We start from the raw sequence: 21,210 nt of genomic DNA on the forward strand, positions 1-21,210 counted from the left end.
GAAAGTTTGGGGGGGATTCGCCAAGCAGGGGCCGAGATAAAAGGGGGGTCCCAAAACGTGTTTTGCCCATGTTAATTTCCATAGGGCGGTCGACCTCACTTTTAGCCCGAACGGCTGAATGGATTTCCACCAAACTTGGCAAAATTGTAGGGACTGGTAGCCCGATGTGCCTTTGCTATGTCTCAAGATATGTGCTCCAGTGGTTTTTGAGTAATTTAGGTTAAAAGAAATATATAAATCTATGGCAGCGCCCCGGTACGCGCACTGGGGAGCGCACCGGGCGCGCCACGCGGCTTGCACACAGAAAGCTGATTGGCTCTCGGGTGTCTGTAAACATTCCAAACAGTCCGGAGCGGCCGCCATCTTGTGTCTCGGTAAAATCGAGAAATAAGAGGTGGCAAAAACAAAGGGGGAAATGACCATAAGGGGGCAGAGTAGACCCCCCTGACCCCCTAGGTTTGATGTGGGGGCTATGAAAGGGCCCCGCGGGGCAGAAACATTTTCTTTTTTTTTTCCGATTTTCGCGGGGGGAGCGCCCGGTACGCGCACCGGGGAGCGTACCATGAGGAAAAAAGAATGACAGACTTTAAAAAAAATGGAGCCTTTTTTTATAAATTGGAGGTAGTTCTATAAAGAACTGTTTTATTCTTTTTGTTGTTTTATATTTTTTTATTGTTTTTTTGAACATTTTTTACTTTTTTTGGCTTTTATGAACAGTTTTATATTTTTTTTGTATTTTTTATAGGGAAAAACAAAAAACAGGGATTTGGAAACGGCTCAACTGGAGCAAAAAACAGGAAAAAATTAAGGCTTTTTTGTGCATTTGTGGTTATCACCAGCAAGCATGATGAGTGTAATGCTCTGCTCACCATAAGTGATTAATTTCCCACAATGTACACAAACAATTTTGTATCCCCCAAACTTTGGTTGGATACTTGAAATCAACTGACTTGCTTCTGGACCCGATGGAGTGGGTTCTTTGGTTGTTGAGGTTGTGCCAGATGATTGGGGTAGGTTTTTGCAGAGTTCTCTCATCTCTGCTGCTGAAAAGTTAATAGGGTGCAAACGCTGCATATGCCTAATCATTGTATGATTCCCAAAGGAATATTTTTTTGTAGGGTTCCCCCTGGATAGCACAGCACCACAGTTGAGACATGTCACCTTTGCAGTGTTTACCTTTTTTAAACCAGTTGGGATTTTAAAAAACTCCCATATGAAGTGCTCCTTAGGTTTGTATGGTAGAGTGTTTTCTTGCAGGAACTGCCTTGTCCCTTCCTCCTCTTCCTCCTCCTCCTCCTCTTCTTCTTGACCACCAATGAGATGTTCTGGTGGTCCTTGTGGTGGTGGTGGTGGTGGTGGTGGGGCAGATGATCCAGCTGCTGCTGCTACTGTAGCCATTTCTGAGTAAAAATAGGTAGTAATAGCTCTGGAAACAGGTCTTCCTCACTCAAAGTACAAAGTGTGAATGAGGAAAAAAGGTGGGGGCTTTAATCATTTGGAAAAAAAACTGTTCTGAACCAATGCAAAGTATTATTTTCAGGTCACAAGACCAGGGGTTCATCATTATGAAACCAAAACTGTTATGAACAAATGAAAAGTGCTATTTTCAGGTCACATGACCCGACGCGCTTACGCTACGCGCCCCGGGGCGCGCTTACGTATGCGCGTGGGTGCTGCCGGGCGTGCTTACGCTGTGCGTATCACGCGGACGCGGCTACCCGATACGTCATGATGATGTTTTCGTTCGCGCCAATAGCGCTAACCGGACGCTCACCGGTACGCGCCCCAGGGCGCGCGGCAAAATTGCGCTGACCGGGGCACTTCCCCGGTACATGCCCCGGGAGCGCACCAGGGCAAAAAAATAAAATAAAAATAGTAAAATAGTATTATATAAATATACAATATAGGATTCATTATAAAACATATTACATTTCATAGGTTTGAGGTCGTATATATAGTTAGGAATTAGCATTTAAAAGAACCTATGAAATTCACTGAAAAAAACATAGGTTTCACACCAGTTATAGTTAGGAATTAGCATTTAAAAAACCTATTAAATTCACTGAAAAAACCATAGGTTTCACACCAGTTATAGTTAGCTTGAAATTTTACTGACATAAAACCATTGAAATTCCCACGTTATAGTCAGTTGGACTCATTATACCTTGCGCGCCTGCAATGCACTGCTGATGACGTCACATATTACATCACTCATGACATGGTCAGTGATTTTCAAAACAATAGAGATACCCATACCAGTTACAACAACCAATTCAGTAATACCACCATCTATATACACATCCACTCATTCACCAACAGTTCTATATAGTCACTCATACATATACTCACTCATCATATGTAGTGAAACACCTATACATCCTTTTACACACCGACAGTCATCCAAAACTTACTCACACACATACTCACACATGCAAATAAACTATTGAACATCCATTTATTTGCATATACAACTATACACACACTACCACCTTACTTCTAAAGAAACTTACACATACTTACTCTCTTAAACAATCACTTATAGAAACACATACTTATTTAAACAGGAACTATTTCAATCTCTCACTCTCACAAATACTCACTTATATATATCAATACTCACATATACTAGATTAAAACATATGTAGTTACTGATAAAGACACTAATGAGACAGGCATTCACTCACTAACACACACATATAAAAAACATACATTAAGACACTTATTTCAACATTTATTTTTCCATCGACCTTTACATATACATATAAAAAACATATTTTTTTTTCAGAAAGACACACATTCACTGGATGGTGTCATCAGTGATGTCATGAGTGATGTCACTGACCATGTCATGAGTGATGTAATATGTGATGTCATCAGCAGTGCATTGCAGGCGCGCAAGTTATAGTGAGTCCAACTAACTATAATGTGGGAATTTCAATGGTTTTATGTCAGTAAAATTTCCAGCTAACTATAACTGGTGTCAAACCTATGATTTTTTCAGTGAATTTAATGGGTTTTTTAAATGCTAATTCCTAACTATAACTGGTGTAAAACCTATGGTTTTTTCAGTGAATTTTATAGGTTTTGTAAATGCTAATTCCTAACTATATATTGGGCCTCAAACCTATGTTTTTTTCAGTGAATTTCAAAGTTTTTTTAATAGCAAATTTCTATTGCTATCAAATATATTTTTTATAATGCATCCTATATTGTTTATTTATGTAATACTATTTTTTATTTGTAAATTTTCTTATGTTTTTTTTTTGTTGCCCTTGAGCGCTTCCGGTGAGGGCACCGGTAAGCGCAGTCTTGCGGCGCGTCCCGGTGCGCGTACCGGTGAGCGTCCCGTTAGCGCTATTGCCGCGAACGAAAACATCATCGTGAAGTATCACGTAGCCGTGTCCGCGTGATACGCACGGCGTAAGCGCACCCGGAAGCACCCAAGCTCATACGATCGCGCTACGTAAGCGCCCCGGGGCGCGTAGCGTAAGCGCGTCGGGTCATGTGACCTAAAAATAACACTTTTTATTGGTTCAGGACAGTTTTAGTTTCCAAATGATGAAAGTCCTGGTCCTGTGACCTGAAAATAACACTTTTCATTGGTTCAGGACAGTTTTGTTTTCCTAATGATGAAAGCCCCCACCTTTTTTCCTTGTTCTCACTTTGTACTTTGAGTGAGGAAGACCTGTTTCCAGACCTATTTGTACCTATTTGTACTGAGAAATGGCTACAGTAGCAGGCAGCAGCAGCAGGAGCATCTCAGCCACCACCACAACACCACAGTGGTGGAGATGAAAAAGAGGAGGAGGAGGAGGAGGAGGAGAGGCGCTACCTACCAGAAGATACTACCCCCTACAAGCCAAAGGAGCACATTGTCTGGGAGTTTTTTTAAATCCCAAGGGGCCTCAAGAAAGTTAATGCCCCAAAGGTTACTTGTCTGATCTGTGGCACTGTACTTTCCAGGTGGAGCCCTGCCAAAAAATATTTTTTTGGCAACAACACTATGATTCGCCACATGCAACGCCGGCACCCTAACAACTATAGTGCGGCAGAGGTCAGAGAACTGACCAGAAACCCTCCCCAATCTTCTCCCAGCACCTCCCAAAGTACCCAACCCACTGTTGGTCCCAAACATCCAAACCCAGTTTGGAAATTTCAAAATAGTTTGCATATTTTGTGGGCGTACAATTTGCTATGGTGAGCAAAGTGTTAAACTCATCAACCGTGCTGGTGACAACCACAAGTGCCCAAAGAAACCTTAATTTTTCCCTGATTTTTTTTGCTCCAGTTGAGCCGTTTACAATTCCCTGTTTTTTGTTTGTCCCCATAAAAATTCCCCCAAAAATATAAAATTGTTCATAAAAGCCAAAAAAAGTACAAAATGTTCAAAAAAACAATAATAAAAAAATAAAACAACAAAAAGAATAAAAAAACAGTTCTTTTTAGAACTACCTCCAATTCATAAAAAAATGCTACATTTTATAAAAGATCTGTTATTCTTTTTTCCCCATGGTACGCTCCCCGGTCGCTCCTACGCGTACCGGGCGCTCCCCCCGCGCAAATAAAAAAAAATTTAAAAAAATGTTTTTGCCCCGCGGGGCCCTTTTATGGCCCCCACATCAAACCTAGGGGGTCAGGGGGGGTCTACCCTGCCCCCTTTTGGTCATTTTCCCCTTTGTTTTTGCCACCTCTTGTGTCTCGATCCCACTGAGACACAAGATGGCGGCCGCTCCGGACTGTTTGGAATGTTGACAGACACCCGAGAGCCAATCAGCTTTCCATCGCAAACTCACGTAGCGCGCTGGAGCGCGTCCCGGTGCGCGTCCCGGTGCGCGTACCGGGCGCGCTTATAGATATATATATTTTTTTTAACCTAAATAACTCAAAATCCACTGGAGCACATATCTTGAGACATAGCAAAGGCAAATCGGGCTACCAGTCCCTACAATTTTGCCAAGTTTGGTGGAAATCCATTCAGCCGTTCGGGCTAAAAATGAGTCCAACTGCCCTATGGAAATTAACATGGGGAAAACATGTTTTGGGACCCCCTTTTATCTTGGAGAGCGCAGCGAGGCAAATTTCAGGAAAATTACAGGCAGATCCCTCAATTGACGCCAAAGCTATTCCCAATAGAATGTTACGGTTTCCCTATAGGTAATAATTCTAACTATAACTACCTACTGGCGACAGCCAGTAGGTAATATATGTATATACATATATTAACTACTAGCGGTCGCCAGTAGGTATATATAGTTAGGATTTTTTCCTATGGGATTTTTGAAAATTCTATGTCGAATAACTTTGGCGTTTGTGGACGGAATTGGCTGACATTTTCAGGAAAATGGCACATTTTGTTTCTGAGCAGCCCCTGAAAATGTAGGGGAGTTTTGTCAAGGGGGGGCCAAGAAAAAAGGGGGGTCCCAAAATGCGTTTCTAACATTGAGTTTTCCATAGGGCGGTTAGACTCACTTTTAGCTCGAACGGCTGAATGGATTTACACGAAACTTGGCAAAATTGTAGATATGGTTTGCCCGACGTGCCTTTGCTATGTCTCAATATATGTGCTCCAGTGGATTTTGAGAAATTAACGTTTTAAAAAACAGATATATCTGTGACAGCGCTCCGGTTAGCGCTCCGGTTCGCGTACCTGACGCGTAACGGATCTTCGCGAAGCGAAGCTGATTGGCTCTCCGGTGTCTGTAAACATTCTAAACAGTCCGGAGCGGCCGCCATCTTGTGTCTCGGTAGGATCGAGACACAAGAGGTGGCAAAAACAAAGGGGAAATGAGCATAAGGGGGCAGAGTACATCCTCCCTGACTCCCTAGGTTTGATGAGGGGGCTTTAAAAGGGCCTCTCGGGTTAAAAAATTATAATTTTTATATCGTTTTTTTTGCGGGAGGAGCGCTCGGTACGCGCACCGGGAAGCGGTCCGGGAAGCGTAATATTGGGAAAATAGGATGAAAGAATGTTTAAATATTGTATGTTTATTGATTGTTATTTTTGTTTTTTTTAATTTATTTTATTTAAGTACCAACATGTAGGTACCAATGCAGAGTCTAAAAATAAAAATACATTGTTTCCTTTGTAGATATCTTGCAGGTTGTTTCAGAAGTTATTGAGGTATATGGAATTCATAGCATAGTCTGTCAGGAAAGCAGAAACACCATGGAGGCAGGAGATGATAAAGAGATGTTAAATACACATTGGAGATGATATAGTGGAAGAAAGAAAGTAACTATGAGCAAACTTAAAGTTGCACAGTATATTTAAAGTCTGATTTTACATTAAAATCAATTTGCTACTAGTTTAAAAAATACATATAAAAATGAATATTGTCTCAAACAATTTTTGAATTATTATATATAAATTTATTTTTCTGATTTATTTTCAAAATTAAAAAGAACTTCTAATAATTCTTGGTCAGATTTTGTCTCATTTTCAATTAAGAAATCCACAGCTTCAACACATTGCAGAAGTTCTATGTCCATTGATTCATCAAAGAATTCTGAATCATTTTCTGTCTCTTGGTTGCATTCTGTAACAATTTCCATGTTATTTTTCTGCTCTCCTTCCATTTCTATGCTGTAAAATGAATTTTTAAAAAATATATCAGTACAGATAGGGCACTGTTGGGTTTAAGTACAGACAGGTAGTTTGGTTTTTTAAACAGTGATTTTTTTCGTTGGGCAGTGTATGGTATCAAACTGGAAGTAGAAATATCAAAAAATGTATGTGATAAAGTCTAAGTCAATTCTTAATTATACAAGACAAGTCTAACTCCATCCATAACTAAAACAGAGAAGTCTATTTTATTCTATAAGTATTACAGAGGGATAGTATATAACTATCAGAAAATGTTTTCCTAATTAACTTACAGTACAGAACATACTTCAGTTTTTAAAATAACATCTTACCTTTCAAATAGAAGTTTAAGTTATCAGTTGAAATGTACTTGATATGTACTTCAAGAAGTAGTAGTCAAAATGGCTGTGTTTCTCTCTCTTTCTTTATATATATTCAGATACATAACCAATCAAATGTCATGAAATAATAGAAGATATTGAAAGTAGCATTTTGATTGGTTTTCAATTCTAACACTTCATCAGTGTTTTGGTTAGGTAATTTACCTCAGGATATTTAATCAGGCTTACAGCATAATTTTCACAATGAAATTCCATCAAATTTGGGGAAATGGTAGGGACTGCTATGTAGTAGGGGCTATTCTATATTTGATGAAAGTGTCTGTAGTGGTTTTTCTGTAAATTACTTTCCCACCTTTTTTTATCGAGCGCTTACCGGTGCGCTCCCCGGTACGCGAACCGGCAGCGTTACGGGAGTCCTCCATTTTGAGTATTGGTAGAATTGAGACACGAAATGGAGGACAAACAATGTTCGGAATGGGTAGAAGGGGGCACGGTAGACACTTTGTGACCCTCTAGGTTTTCGGAGGGGGGATTAGGATGCTGATACATGCAAAAATAGAGGAAAAAAAAAGTAAAAATTTCGCGGGGGAGCGCCCGGTACGCGCACCAGTAAGCGAACCGGGGAGCGTACTTTGGAGAAAAAAAAAAAAAGAATACATTTTACAGCTTTTGATATTTGCTATTAAAAAACCATTAAAATTCACTGAAAAAACCATAGGTTATAGACCAGGGGTCTCCAACCTTTTCTGTAGTGAGAGCTACTGCTGATCCTTGAAAATCGCTGTGAGCTACTAAAGACCAAGCAACTCGTACATTTTTCGGACACACCTCCCACACCCTGCTTCATTGTCTTTAAGCTTACTGTGGTTTGAACAAAATACACATAGATCTATAGAGCTGTTCAAAGCTGTCAGCAGAGTGAAAATCGTAACATAATAAAACTGTATCTCTGTCTGACACCTCATTCACCACACTGCTACGCGCTGCATCCCATAACATGATAACGATAACTGCACTTTGGAGTTCATCAGGCAAGACAAAGAAACACTACCCACATTTGATCAAAAACCAAAGAAAACACTTCGAACTACCCACCCAACACATGCCATAGTTTGCTACCAATTGGTAGGGTAAGTGCTTCAGTGTCACACATTAGTAAGCGCTTTAACAGATGGCTTCCCCTTTCTTCATTAGCAAAAAAAGTAAAACAAAGGGAGAAAAGTTATGTTACAAATTAATACATAAGATTTTCTTTCATGTCCGGGCCTTTGCAGATTATTGGAACAACAAATTAATTAGCCGATATTTGGAAAGGTGGCAAACTTCATTTCAGTATAAAGCACTTCACTCACTTTTATAACATGCTTTTTAACTCTGCAAAGTCCATTTTCAGAAAATGCATGGTTCTGCAAGGTTCAGCAACAGACTGTCTGCTTAGCCTTGAGTTCGCTGCACAGTCCTATTCTACGTCCAGTAATAATATAGTAGAATAAAATATATGGCAATGTCCCTCAGCGAGGAAACAAGAGGGATCGCTGTACTGTTCCTAATGGGGAGTGTAGGAAGTATGTTATCTGGCATGACCGCGGATGTTAGAGTAACATCCTGGGGCATCCATTTTGTTGGATGGAATGGCCTCACACACCCCGAAGGATGTCATGCTTCATCATCGGCAGTTGCTCCTCGTCGGGGAGGCGGTGCAATCCCCGACAGGCTCACCTCAAAGAGGGGCTCTTTAGCGGAGATCTTTTTCCAACTGCCTTTTGGTGAGGTGGGGGTGTGTGGACTGGACTAGAAGTGGTGGTGTGTGGGGTATTAAAATGTAGCAAGGGGTACCTGAATTCTATTTATTCTGGGGGTCCCCTGGTTACAGTTAAAAAGGGGGTTAGGCTCACTAGGTAGTCAGCAGGTTAGGTCAAGTGACCCTAGTTGAGGCTAAAGGTGATGGGGGTCGACATGTTTCACGCTATGGGTCTATTCACCCGCGATTCATCAGGACCGTGTAAGAGTGCAGTGGCACACATGCAAGTGTCACGTGTGTCTTGTGTTACCTCTGTGGGAACTCCTATGCCTAGACATTTAGGGAGAAAAAAGGAAAACATATTAGTTGCCGTTTTATGCATGTTGGTAGTTGCAGTCAAATGCCAGAATATTTATATAATAATAAAGCATGCCTCTACATTGCGAGCAAGCATGCTTTGCAACCAAGTCTGTGTGTAAAGTGCGCAGTGACAAGCACACACAGCAGCTGTTGAGTCTGTGAGGAGGGAGGTGAAGAATTGTGGGCTAAAAACAAGGATTAGAATTAAAACCAATTTTTCAGAATGAACTTACAGCCTTTTAAAAATTATTGGTTCTTATTGCAGCATTTTCTGAGGGTTTGGCTGCTCTAGTGTTGGGAGAGCGAGCAGGTATGTTAACTGTCACACCCTTTATAAAGACGTGCATCTAGAAACAAACCAAAGCACACACTGTGTCTCAACATGGTACAATAATAGACTAGCACACATGGCCCACTCACCTAAAGGTTGAGCACATGGAAAAACAGATCGCTGGATTATGTTTAGATAAAACATAGCTTCCTGAAAAGAAGTATGAAAAACAAATAGCACACTGGTAGAACACGTTATTCTCATGGTATCTCCCGGCCAGACCATAGGGAAAACTGATATTTCACAGACATTTCTGTGAGTATGCATAAAGAGGGCTGCATCATAGCTCCTATTTGCTTTAATTGAAAATATCATTATTGAAGCAGACGGCCCCTCGTTTAAACTGATATATTACTGACATAAGAGAAATAAAGCGTACTTATACATTAACAAATCTAATATACAGATCTAATTTATTAAAACGTACACATCATGAAATACTGAAAACGCTCCAAACAAGTGAGCATGAATTTTTTCCTTAAAAACAAAATGTTCAAATCGATCACACCTCGTGCACGCACCTACACTCCAGATCACTACAGCATTCGTCAGCTTGCTTTCCTCCTGCATAGGGCATGAGTTTCTAAATCAGTGTAATAAACACATACCATTAAAAGTACTTAGCAAATCAATGTGTTTTGCGTAGCTATGGTGCAGCAAAACACAGCTCCGTGTTACCATGCAGAGCTGCCTTGGCACCAATGAAGAGTGTGCGAGACAGAGAGACTGGTAGTGAGACGGACAGAGAAGTGATGGGCCTGTTTTTGGAGTCATCGTGTCAGTACATCGGCTGCCACTGCGCTTTGAAACTGAAAGAAAATGTATTAAAGCACAGTGGCAGCCGATGTTAAAATCAAAGGCCCTTGCATGCACTGAGCTGCTTTCACTGATTTCAACACGAAGGCATATTTAAAGCGTGCTGTAGTCAGTGAAAGCAGTTCAGTGCAGACAAGAATCTTTGACTTTAACATTGCCTGTTACGTGGTAGCTGCTCAGTGCCTGGAAGTACCTTTGAGTTTCACATCGTCTGCCACCGTGCTTTATATCGGACTTCAGTAACAAATTACGGTGGCAGACGATGTTAAACTCAAAGGGCCTTGAATGGACTAAGCCGCTTTTATTGACTTCCACACAAAGACAAATTTAAACCGTGTTTAAGTCAGTTGAAGCAGTTCAGGGCAGGCAATTTTAATTTTTCTATTGGCTGCGACCGTGGGAGAGCTCAATGCCCGCAAGGACCTTGGATTTTAATATCGGCTGCCACTGCGCTTTGTTACTGAAGGCAGATGTAAAGCGCTGTGGCAGCCGATGTTAAAATCAAAGGCCTTACGATACAATGTCTTAGCCGGTTTGAACAACTGTGATGCAATTAATTCAGGTGCACTCTTACCAGTCCTGCGCATCCCTGGAGGATGAGACCGCAATTTTAAAGTGCGGGAGCCTGCCTGGAAAAGGCAGGTGGCGCATGACTTAAGGAAGAACGTCACGATTTTTGGCCCGCCCCGCCCCAGCTAAGCTCCCGCAGCTAATCAGAGCAGCTGACAAAGACAATAAAGGGATAAAAAATGAAATGCTTAAAGGAAGTCTCTATAATTAGAAAGCAGCGCGAGCTACTCTCAGGGGGTCGGCGAGATACCGGTAGCTCGCGATCTACCGGTTGGAGACCCCTGTTATAGACCATACATAGTTAGGATTTAGCATTTACAAAACCTTGAAAATTCACTGAAAAAACCATAGGTTATGGACCATATATAGTTAGGGATTAGCATTTTCAAAACCTTATTTTACTCGCACAAAACAATTGAAATTCGAATATATAGTCAGATGCACTAACTATATATCGCGCACCCGCAATCCACTGCTGATGATGTCACATATTACATCATTCATGACATGGTCAGTGACATCACTGATGACATCACTGATGACAACTCAAATGACATCACTGACAACATCACTAATGACAAATAAAATGACATCACTGACATCATCCAGTGACTGTATGTTTCTGTAAAGTTAAAATATGTCTTACATATTGAAGAATGAGTGGATGTATAAATGGATGAAGGATTTAGTAGGTGCATGACTGATTGTATGAGAGAGTGATTAAATGTGTCTCACTGAGTGCATGGGTTAGTGATTAAACTGTCTTAATTTATGCATCATTATGTCTGTTGTTCTGTAAACTGCATGTGTTGATCAGTAGCTATATGAGTAACTATATGGGTAATTGATTGGTTGCCCAAGTATTTGTATGGGAGAGTGAGTGTGCGTGTGTGGGTGGCTGGGAGGTGTGTGACTATTTGCATAGATGTGTGAACAGTTGATTCACTAGATGTATGGGTTCAAAACTGCATGTGGAAACAGCTGTATGGGTGGTTGACTGTGTGCATGAGTGTATTGGTGAGTGAATGGATATCTCAGTGCTACATGTCAAAGTAAGTACATATGTAAAACACAGTACATGTGAGAGTTGACATATATAAATTACTGTGCTTAAGAGCAAGTGAATTTGTGAGTGGCTGCATGGATCAATGAAAACTTGTATCAGTGATTGTATAAGAGAGTAAATATGTGTTAGAATATGTTTCAATAAGTAAGGTGTGTATAACTGTATAGTTGAGGAAATGGAGGTGTGATTGATTCTTTGCATGACTGACTAGGTGTATGAGTAACTCCATGGATGAATGACAATCTGTGAGTGTCTGTTTACACTGAGTGTATCTAAGATTATATCAGAGTCTGTAGAGGTTCATCGTAGTAACACATGAATGATGTCATCAGTGATGTTGTCAGTGATGTCATTTGAGTTGTCATCAGTGATGTCACTGACCATGTCATGAATGATGTAATATGTGACATCATCAGCAGTGGATTGCGGGTGCGCAATATATAGTTAGTGCATCTAACTATATATGCGAATTTCAATGGTTTTGTGCGAGTAAAATAAGGTTTTGAAAATGCTAATCCCTAACTATATATGGTCTATAACCTATGGTTTTTTCAGTGAATATATCTCTCTATATATATATATATATATATATATATATATATATATATATATATATATATATATATATATATATATATATATGTATATATATATGTATATATATATATATATATATATATATATATATATATATATATATATATATATATATATATATATATGTATATATATACATATATATATATATATATACATATATATATATATATACATATATATATATATATATATACATATATATATATATATATATACATATATATATACATACATATATACCTAATAATGCATATGTATATATATTTTACATTTATATTTTTTTACAAATATTTTTTAAATTACTCTTTTCACCCTAAAAACTAATTCCACCCTGCTCCCTTAAAATACCCCAGCACCCCAAAATCCTAGCCCACCCTTACCCCTTAAAATACCCCGGCACCCTTAAACACTAACCCATCCTGACCCTGACCCTAGAAATACCCCTGTACACCAAAACCTAGTCCTGAGCCCTAAAAATACCCCTGTACCCAAAACTCAAACCTAGACCTGAGCCCTAAAAAGACCCCTGTACCCCAAAACTCAAACCTAACCCTGAACCCTGAAAATACCCCTGTACCCCAAAACCCAAACCTACCCCTGAACCCTAAAAATAATCCTGACCCCAAAACCCAAACCTAGCACTGAACCCTAAAAATACCCTGTACCCCAAAACCCAAACCTAGCCCTGAACCCCAAATTACCCCTGTATCCCTAACCTCAAACCTACCCCTAAACCCTAAAAATAACCCTGTACCCCAAAACACAAACCTAGCCCTGAACCCTAAAAATACCCCTGTACCCCAAAACACAAACCTAGCCCTGAACCCTAAAATACCCCTGCACCCCAAAACCCAAACCTAGCCCTGAACACTTAAAATACCCCTGTACCCCAAACATACCCCTGAACCCTAAAAATACCCCTGTACCCCAAAACCCAAACCTAGCCCTGAACCCTAAAATACCCCTGCACCCCAAAACCTAAACCTAGCCCTGAACCCTAAAAATATCCCTGTACCCCCAAACCCAAACATACCCCTGAAGCCCAAAAATACCCCTGTACCCCAAAACCCAAACCTAGCCCTAAACCCTAAAAATACCCCTGTACCCCAAAACCCAAACCTAGCCCTGAACCCTAAAAACACCCCTGTACCCCAAAACTCAAACCTAGCCCTGAACCCTAAAAATACCCCTGTACCCCAGAACCCAACCCTAGCCCTGTACCCTAAACATACCCCTGTACCCCAAAACCCATACCTATCCCTAAACCCTTAAATACCCCTGTACCACATAACCCATACCCACCCTTAAAATACCCCAGAACCCCTAAAACATATACCCCAACACCCTCAAACTAAAAGCATATACGTACCTTACACTTAAATATTAAAAACATATGCTTTTACCATTCATTCTTTTACAACGAATTTCGTTGTAAAAGCATGCGTGGTAAAAGCATATAAGATGTAATGGCATGCGTTGTAATATTTTCAGGAGTAAAGTACTTGCGTTGTAATGGTATGAGGAGTGAAGGTATGCGGAATGAAAGTTGCGGAGTGAAGGTGTTTTACCGTCAGGGAATGTTCTTATCTCAAGATGTCTCCAATGCTACGGCATCCAGGAAAAAGGAATTTCTGAATCTTTGTTCAGCTCTGCGATCTCTCGGCCCTCGATATGGGTTGTTTCATCCTAGTATTTTCAAAGTTACTTACCAAAACAAGACTTGGACCTTTCAAGATCCTGGAGAACTTAGAAACTTTCTTCTTCTTCACTCTGGTGGCGCCATGGATACTTTGAATTCTTCTAATGGCGGATCATTTCACTTTTTTCGCTTTGTCCATGTTTGAGTCCTCCTTATAGTATACTTGCTGTTGTTCCATTTTCAATTTCTCTTTCTTGATCTTTTCTAGTCATTCTTGTCTCCTTTCTTACTGCATATGTTCTTTATTTAATTATTTGGTTTGTTATGTAGAGTGTTTTGCCCTGTATATTGACATTGTCACTTCCCATTTGTTATTTGTCTTTTTCTCTCCCAATTTAGGTTTCTGATGGCCCTTCCTGAGTCCGTATGTGTGGCATTTTCATTTCCTTTTTCCTGGTGTGGTTTGGATTTCCACCCTTCGCCTGGTTCGTCTTGTAGAGTGTCACCATTTCCCCACCTTCCTTGTATTTGTTCCTTCAGGTATGTTACTTTCAGTTGTCCTTTGTATATGTACTGTCTCTTTTTCTGCTTTTCTCTTTCCTTCCTTCCTTCTGTTTTCCTTCCCCTTTTTCTTGTTTCTTGGTTTTCCTTCGTTCCTCTTGCTTATTTTGTCTCTTTCGTCTCACGGTTATTTCATGTTTGCGTGCATTTTTGTACCTGTTAATGGTTTTACGCCTATTTCACCTGCATTTTGCTCTTTGGCGTTCTGTTGTTTATATATCTTTTTGCAAATTTTGATGTTAGCATATTTACCCTGTTTACAAATTTAGGGTTATCTCATGGAATGTAAAAGGTTTTGTTAACCCAATCAAGCGGCAGAGAGTACTTTCTCATTTATCCTCCTATACCCCTGATATTGCTCTTCTACAGGAAACTGACCTTGATGAACTTGAATCCCTTAAGTTAAAAAGGAGTTGGGTGGGTATAGATTTATTTTCTCCCTCTCCCAATAAGAAAAATTGAGTTTCTATTTTAGTTCATAAAAAGTTTAAATGTAAAGTGTTATTGAAGGAAAAAGATTCGGAAGGGAGATGGATTTTGGTTAAATTGTTAATTAACTCTATTTCCATAACTGTTTTTAATATTTATATTCCTACTCAACCTGATTGTTTGTTTTGGCCTTTAATCACTAGCAAATGTATTCAACACAAAGATGATCTTTTTCTTTTAGGTGGAGATTGTAATCAGTTTATTGATTCATTTCTCGATCGCAAATCCACTGTGCATTTCTTTCCCCATGAACCTCATAAGCAGTTTTTGAACACTATCTTTCAAACAAATCTCTCCGACTCTTGGAGACTCATGCATCCAGACACTCTAGACTATTCCTTTTTCTCACACCGTCACCCCTCTTCTTCTAGGTTGGATTATATCTTTCTCTCTCAATCTCTCAGTCTCTCACTCAGAATCTCTTATCTTCCTCTATTGAGCCTATTGTTATTTCAGATCATGCTCCTGTTATAACGGATATTGATGTACTTCCTCCTCATCCCAAGCCCTCTCGATGGCGCTTCAACTCTGCTCTTCTTACTGACCCTAATTTTTCATCTTCATTTCGTACTTTTACTGTTGACTTCTTTCAAACTAACTCTACTCCTGACACTCCTCATCATATTCTCTGGGACTCTTTTAAAGCTACGGCACAAGGATTTATTATTGATTTTGTTTCTAGGAAAAAGAAGCAATTTCTCCAAAAACGTAAGTCTTCTCTCGCATATATTAAGAAATTAGAACATCAATTCTACACCTCTCCTGAGAAATGTATGTCCCCTGAACTTTTACGTGCAAAGATGTCCTTTAATAAATTTACTACGGACAATGCCTCCTCAATCTCGTAAGGAACGTACCTCCATTGAATCTATTTTTTCCTCTGACAATGTTCATCTCCACACTAATGAGCAAATTCTTGAACAATTTCAACTCTTTTATCAACAACTTTATACTCCAGAATCCCCTCCTACTTCTTCTATGCTCCGTTCTTACTTTGATAAATTACCTAAGCCTTTCACGTCTCATCTTAATTTTTCATCCCTTGATCTTGATCTCTCCTTTCATGAACTGTCTACGGCTCTGTCTTCTCTTACTAAGGGTAAAACTCCTGGTCCTGATGGCTTTCCGGTGGAGTTTTATTTGCATTTTTCTGACCTTTTATTACCTAAACTCTTATTACTTTTTCAATCCTTTTGTTCTTCTGGTATGGCTGCAGGTACCTTTCTTGATGCCACCATTTGTCTCATCCCGAAAGATGGTCGTGATCCTCAATTTTGTAAAAATGATCGTCCCATTTTGTTAATGTTGATTATAAACTTTTCGCCAAATTACTTGCTTTACGTTTAGATTCCTTTATGCCGCACCTTATTGGTAAAGAACAATGCGGTTTTATTAAAGGAAGGTTTACTTCTGATAACTCTCGGCTTTTTCTGAACGTTTTAAACAAAGCCCCTTCTTTCTCACAACCTTTAGCTGCTATTTCTGTCGATGCTGAAAAAGCTTTTGACAGAGTAGACTGGGCCTTTTTATTTGCTTCACTTAAATGGCATGGCTTTGGCTCCAAATTTATTTCTCTCATTTCCTTATTATATTCTTCACTCAAAGCTTCTGTTCTTGTGAATGGTCATCTATCTTCTTCTTTCACTCTGCAAGGAGGTGTTAGTCAAGGTTGCCCTCTCTCTCCACTTCTTTTTGTTTTGGCCCTTGAACCTTTTTTGTCCTCCATTCGCCAGAATTCTTCCATTTCTGGTTTTCCCTATGGTGAACAGCAATTAAAACTTTCTGCATATGCTGGTGACATCCTTTTATTTATTTCAAATCCTGAATTGTCTATTCCTTCTTTTTTGTCTGAATTTGAAGCATTTTCTCTTGTATCTGGTTACAAGCTCAACTCAGATAAAACAGAAATTCTCCCTTTGACTACGTTTTGTCTCCCTAGTTTCTTTTCTTCAACTGGTTTTACCTGGAATAGTACTAAGATGAAATATCTTGGGATTTGATTTTCTAATTCTATTTCTTCCTCTGTTAAACTAAACATGTCTGCTGTTCTTTCCCGAATTGATCAATTATTTTCTTCTTGTAATCCTCTCTTTCTTTCTTGGTGGGGTCGTCTAGACTCTGTTAAGATGATGATTGCTCCTATTCTTATCTACACTCTCTCTTTGCTGCCTGTACATATCCCTACTCTCTATTTCAAACGTCTTGACTCTTCCATCTCTAAATTTCTTTGGAAAAATAAAAAGTCTAGAATTTCTCTGCTATCTCTTCGCAGACCTAAATCACATGGTGGTGTTAATTTCCCCGATTTTCGTCTCTATCATAAATCCTTTTCTTTTCGTCAAGCTTCACGTTGGCTCTCCATTGACTCTCCTCCCCTCTCTCCTCTTTGGCTTTCTATCGAGCTTTCCGTTTTATCGCCCTTTTCATTTGACAAACTCATACGTTTCTCTTCTAAATCTCCTTATGATTCATTCCCCTTGTTTAAACATACTTCCTCTCTTCTAAAACTTTTATTCTCTCCTGCATCTATGGCACAGGAATCTTTGCTACAATTACCCTTGTGGTATAATTCCCTTTTTCTTGTAAATAATAGACCTATCAGCTGGACCTCGTGGAGACTTAAGGGTATTATCTGGATTCGTCAGCTCTTTGATGGTATACTACCTTGTTCTTTCCCGCACTTTCAACTTCAATTTCACTTTCCTCGTTCTTTCCTGCAGAAATACACTCTTCTTTTGGAACTTATTCTTGATCGTTATTATTCTCTTCCTTCATCAACGCCCATTGCTTCCTCTTCTCACCTTTGACCCTGCTCCATACTCTTCATAAAGCGTCTCTTATTTATAAGTTCTTTTCTTCTCCTAATCCGGAGCGTCTCAAATCTAAAGTGGAACTTTCCTGGGAGGCTGATTTGGGTTGTACTTGGCCCATTTCCCTCTGGGATAAAATATGGTTCAAATCCTTGACGATTTCTCATTCTGCTTCCCTCACTCAATCTCTCTTTTTTCTTTATCATAGACTTTATCTTTCTCCTCTTTCCCATTCTCACTTCTCAGCTTCCTCTGACTCTACCTGTTGGACTTGTAAGTCACCTAAAGCTGATCTTCTACATATGTTCTTTTTCTGTCCTACGGTTTTCACTTTTTGGAAACAGGTTTGGTCTTCTATCTCCCGTATTTTCTCTCTTTCTGTTCCATATTCACCCCCTCTTCTTTTTCTTGGCAGTATCTCTGATACGCTAACTTTACCCTCACACTCCCTGGGTCTCTTCGACCTTATGCTTGCACTTGCCTTTCAACACATATCCTCTAATTGGAAATCTCTTACAAGTGTTTCCATACAACAGTGGTGGAACTCTTTATGTCATTTCCATAGACTTGATGTCTCCTTCGCCTCCTTCTGTAAACCACCTCGTAATGTTGACCTCTACTGGTTACCTCTTACTGTATACCTTGATCATTTAGCTCAGCAGAAAACATTTCCTATTAATTCCGAAAAATGTAAACCCCCTTGAATGATTTTACTCTCTCCTCCTTGTATGTTTCCATACTGTTTTACTGCCCTTATCTTGAAAATGTTTTTTGCATATCCCATATAATTTCTGATATTTGCTTGTTGGTTTTTTGCCTTTACCGTTATTTTTATAACAATATTTTTGGTTTTATTTTATTTCTTCCCTCCCTTTCCTTCCCTTCCTGCCCTCTTTTCCTTCTCAAAATACCATAAAATTATTTGAGCTCCCTAGCTTGTCATTAGAATTGTTATATTCCTTATTTGAATTGTATTTTATATCCTCCTTCCTGATGTCAATTGTTATCATTCTTATAATAAATAAAGCTTTTAAAAATAAAAAAAGTATCTTTTGATTGATTGATTGAATTGCCATTTTAGGAAAGATGCCATTTTAGGAAAAATTGTTCCTAAGAAACTATTAATGACATTCCAGCATTCCGAAAAGTAAAAGCAATGAGAGGCAGTTTAGTTAGAAATAAATGTGCTCCTTCAAGAGACACAAATACATTTTTGTAACCCTTTATAAGTGTGAAGCGTTCAAATTTGATAAACATTTTATAGCAATTCTGTAATCCTATGAAAGACAAGAAAATAAAATGAATACCTTTCTGAACTGCAATTCGTCATAAGTAGTTTATGCTCTAGAATGCACCTGCAAAATAATGTCTATAAGGACCAAATTATCTGTCCACAAAAAAAATACTTCAACATCTTAGAGCTATAGACAGTAGAGACATTATTCAGTACCCAAACATTTTATGGAATAGGACTCCATTAATATAGAGAAAATACAATATTTTGCCATAGATATGATGAAATATGATGAGAGGTGGTACTAGAGAAAAAATGCTTAGGATTTTAGAATCTCACTATATTGGTGATCTTAATACTTTAAAACTGATAGGACTGATAAGGATGAACAACTGCATGTGTTTCTCAAGGACATAGAAATGTATTTAGGTTTGCTGATGATGCTTTTTATTTGTTTTCCTTTCTGGTTTCTGAGTTTTAAAGATGTTAATATGTTTAGAATCTTCCTCTGGATTACCTTTTTAATACTTCTTTTTTTTCTCACCCATTTCTGTCTTGTTTGGATTTTTTGTAGAATGTGATCCCTGTTTGGGGAATATGGATTGATTGTGTCATGAGAAATTAAATTCATGAGAACCTGATGTATCTACATAAAGCGTACTAGTGGGTAATTTACAAGAGACTATTGTGATGATGTTTACCTCTAAAGATGATTTTGCCCACTTGGCTTGATTATGGATTGAAATGATTGATTAGATTCCACTATATTAAAAAATAAGCATACATTAGCAACATGTCAAGTTCTGGATAATGCATCAAATGAATTCAAGTTCATCATTATAAATTATCAGATTTGTCACCAAGGAATTAATAGCTATTAATTGGTGATGCATTTTGTGATTGATTCTTGAAGTTTTTCTTTGGCATTGATAATGGACTACAAATTTGATTTATAGAAATATAATTTTAATCAAAGTATGTAAATGGATGTTGCTAATGTATTGCTGCATTAGTAGCTATCTATATGCATGAATTTGTAACAAATGTTGACACTGTACGAATTTCCCAATTAAAAATGGCTGACCCCAATGGTAAGGATCTGTATGGCATTTATTTGTAGAGAGGGTCAGCTTGTCCGAAGGCAGTAGAAAATGAAGGTTTAAATGTCGGTTTATAAAACATGGTGACTATCATGGCGTTCCAGCGAAATTAATCATTCTCCGTTATATGTGAAACCCTTTAATTAAAAATAATATTTTTGCACAACCAACAATGGAGTACCAAGATTTATTTGTGGAATGATAAAGCCTTTTGGAATTTGTGACTATGGGCACTGTGAGCCTACGGTGTATTGTGCACAATTTGTAGTATGACCTCCTCCCAGAAATCGTTGCTTTTTTCTTGGATATTATTTATTTATTCTTGTTAGATTTCATTTAGCAATGAATGGCCTTCTGTCAAAATGTGTTTCCTTTTTATGGCTTTTTTCAAACTTTTTCTTACCTTTCCCTTTATCTACTTTATTTTGTGTTTGCATACCCTGCACACCACCTTTGCTGTTTATACTTCCCTCTGTTTCACCTTGTACATTTCTCCTCTTTTTTTCCTTCCTTGTCCCCCAATTATCGTTTTCCTGACCCTTTCTACCCTTTCCCAATTTGTAAAACATGGATAGCATTTACGTTAGGACTATTTGATTTTTAAAGTGTAGAAATATACTTTTTATAGTGATTCTTTAGGAAGCACTACATTCAAATTATGTGCAAATGATGTGATTGCTAGTGACACTCCTAAATGTGTACCTTGTTTATAAGAACCTGGCAAAGGAGATGGAGGAGAAGGAGGAACATTGTCAGGATGAGGAGGAGGAGCAAGTGACTAATGTGAATGGTAAGTCAGGGTCACACACTATTCAAGATAACAACTGCCCATTTGGAAAGACCACCAACACCTGTTGAAATAAATGGAGAAAATGAGTATGAAGTTAAAAAATCTTGAATTTCAAGGTAGTGAGAGGACAAGTGTATTACTTAATAGACTGCAAAAGTGTTTGGACCCTAACAGAGGTC

This window comes from Lissotriton vulgaris, chromosome 1_1, assembly GCF_964263255.1.
Source record: "Lissotriton vulgaris chromosome 1_1, aLisVul1.2, whole genome shotgun sequence".
Lineage (NCBI taxonomy): Eukaryota > Metazoa > Chordata > Amphibia > Caudata > Salamandridae > Lissotriton > Lissotriton vulgaris.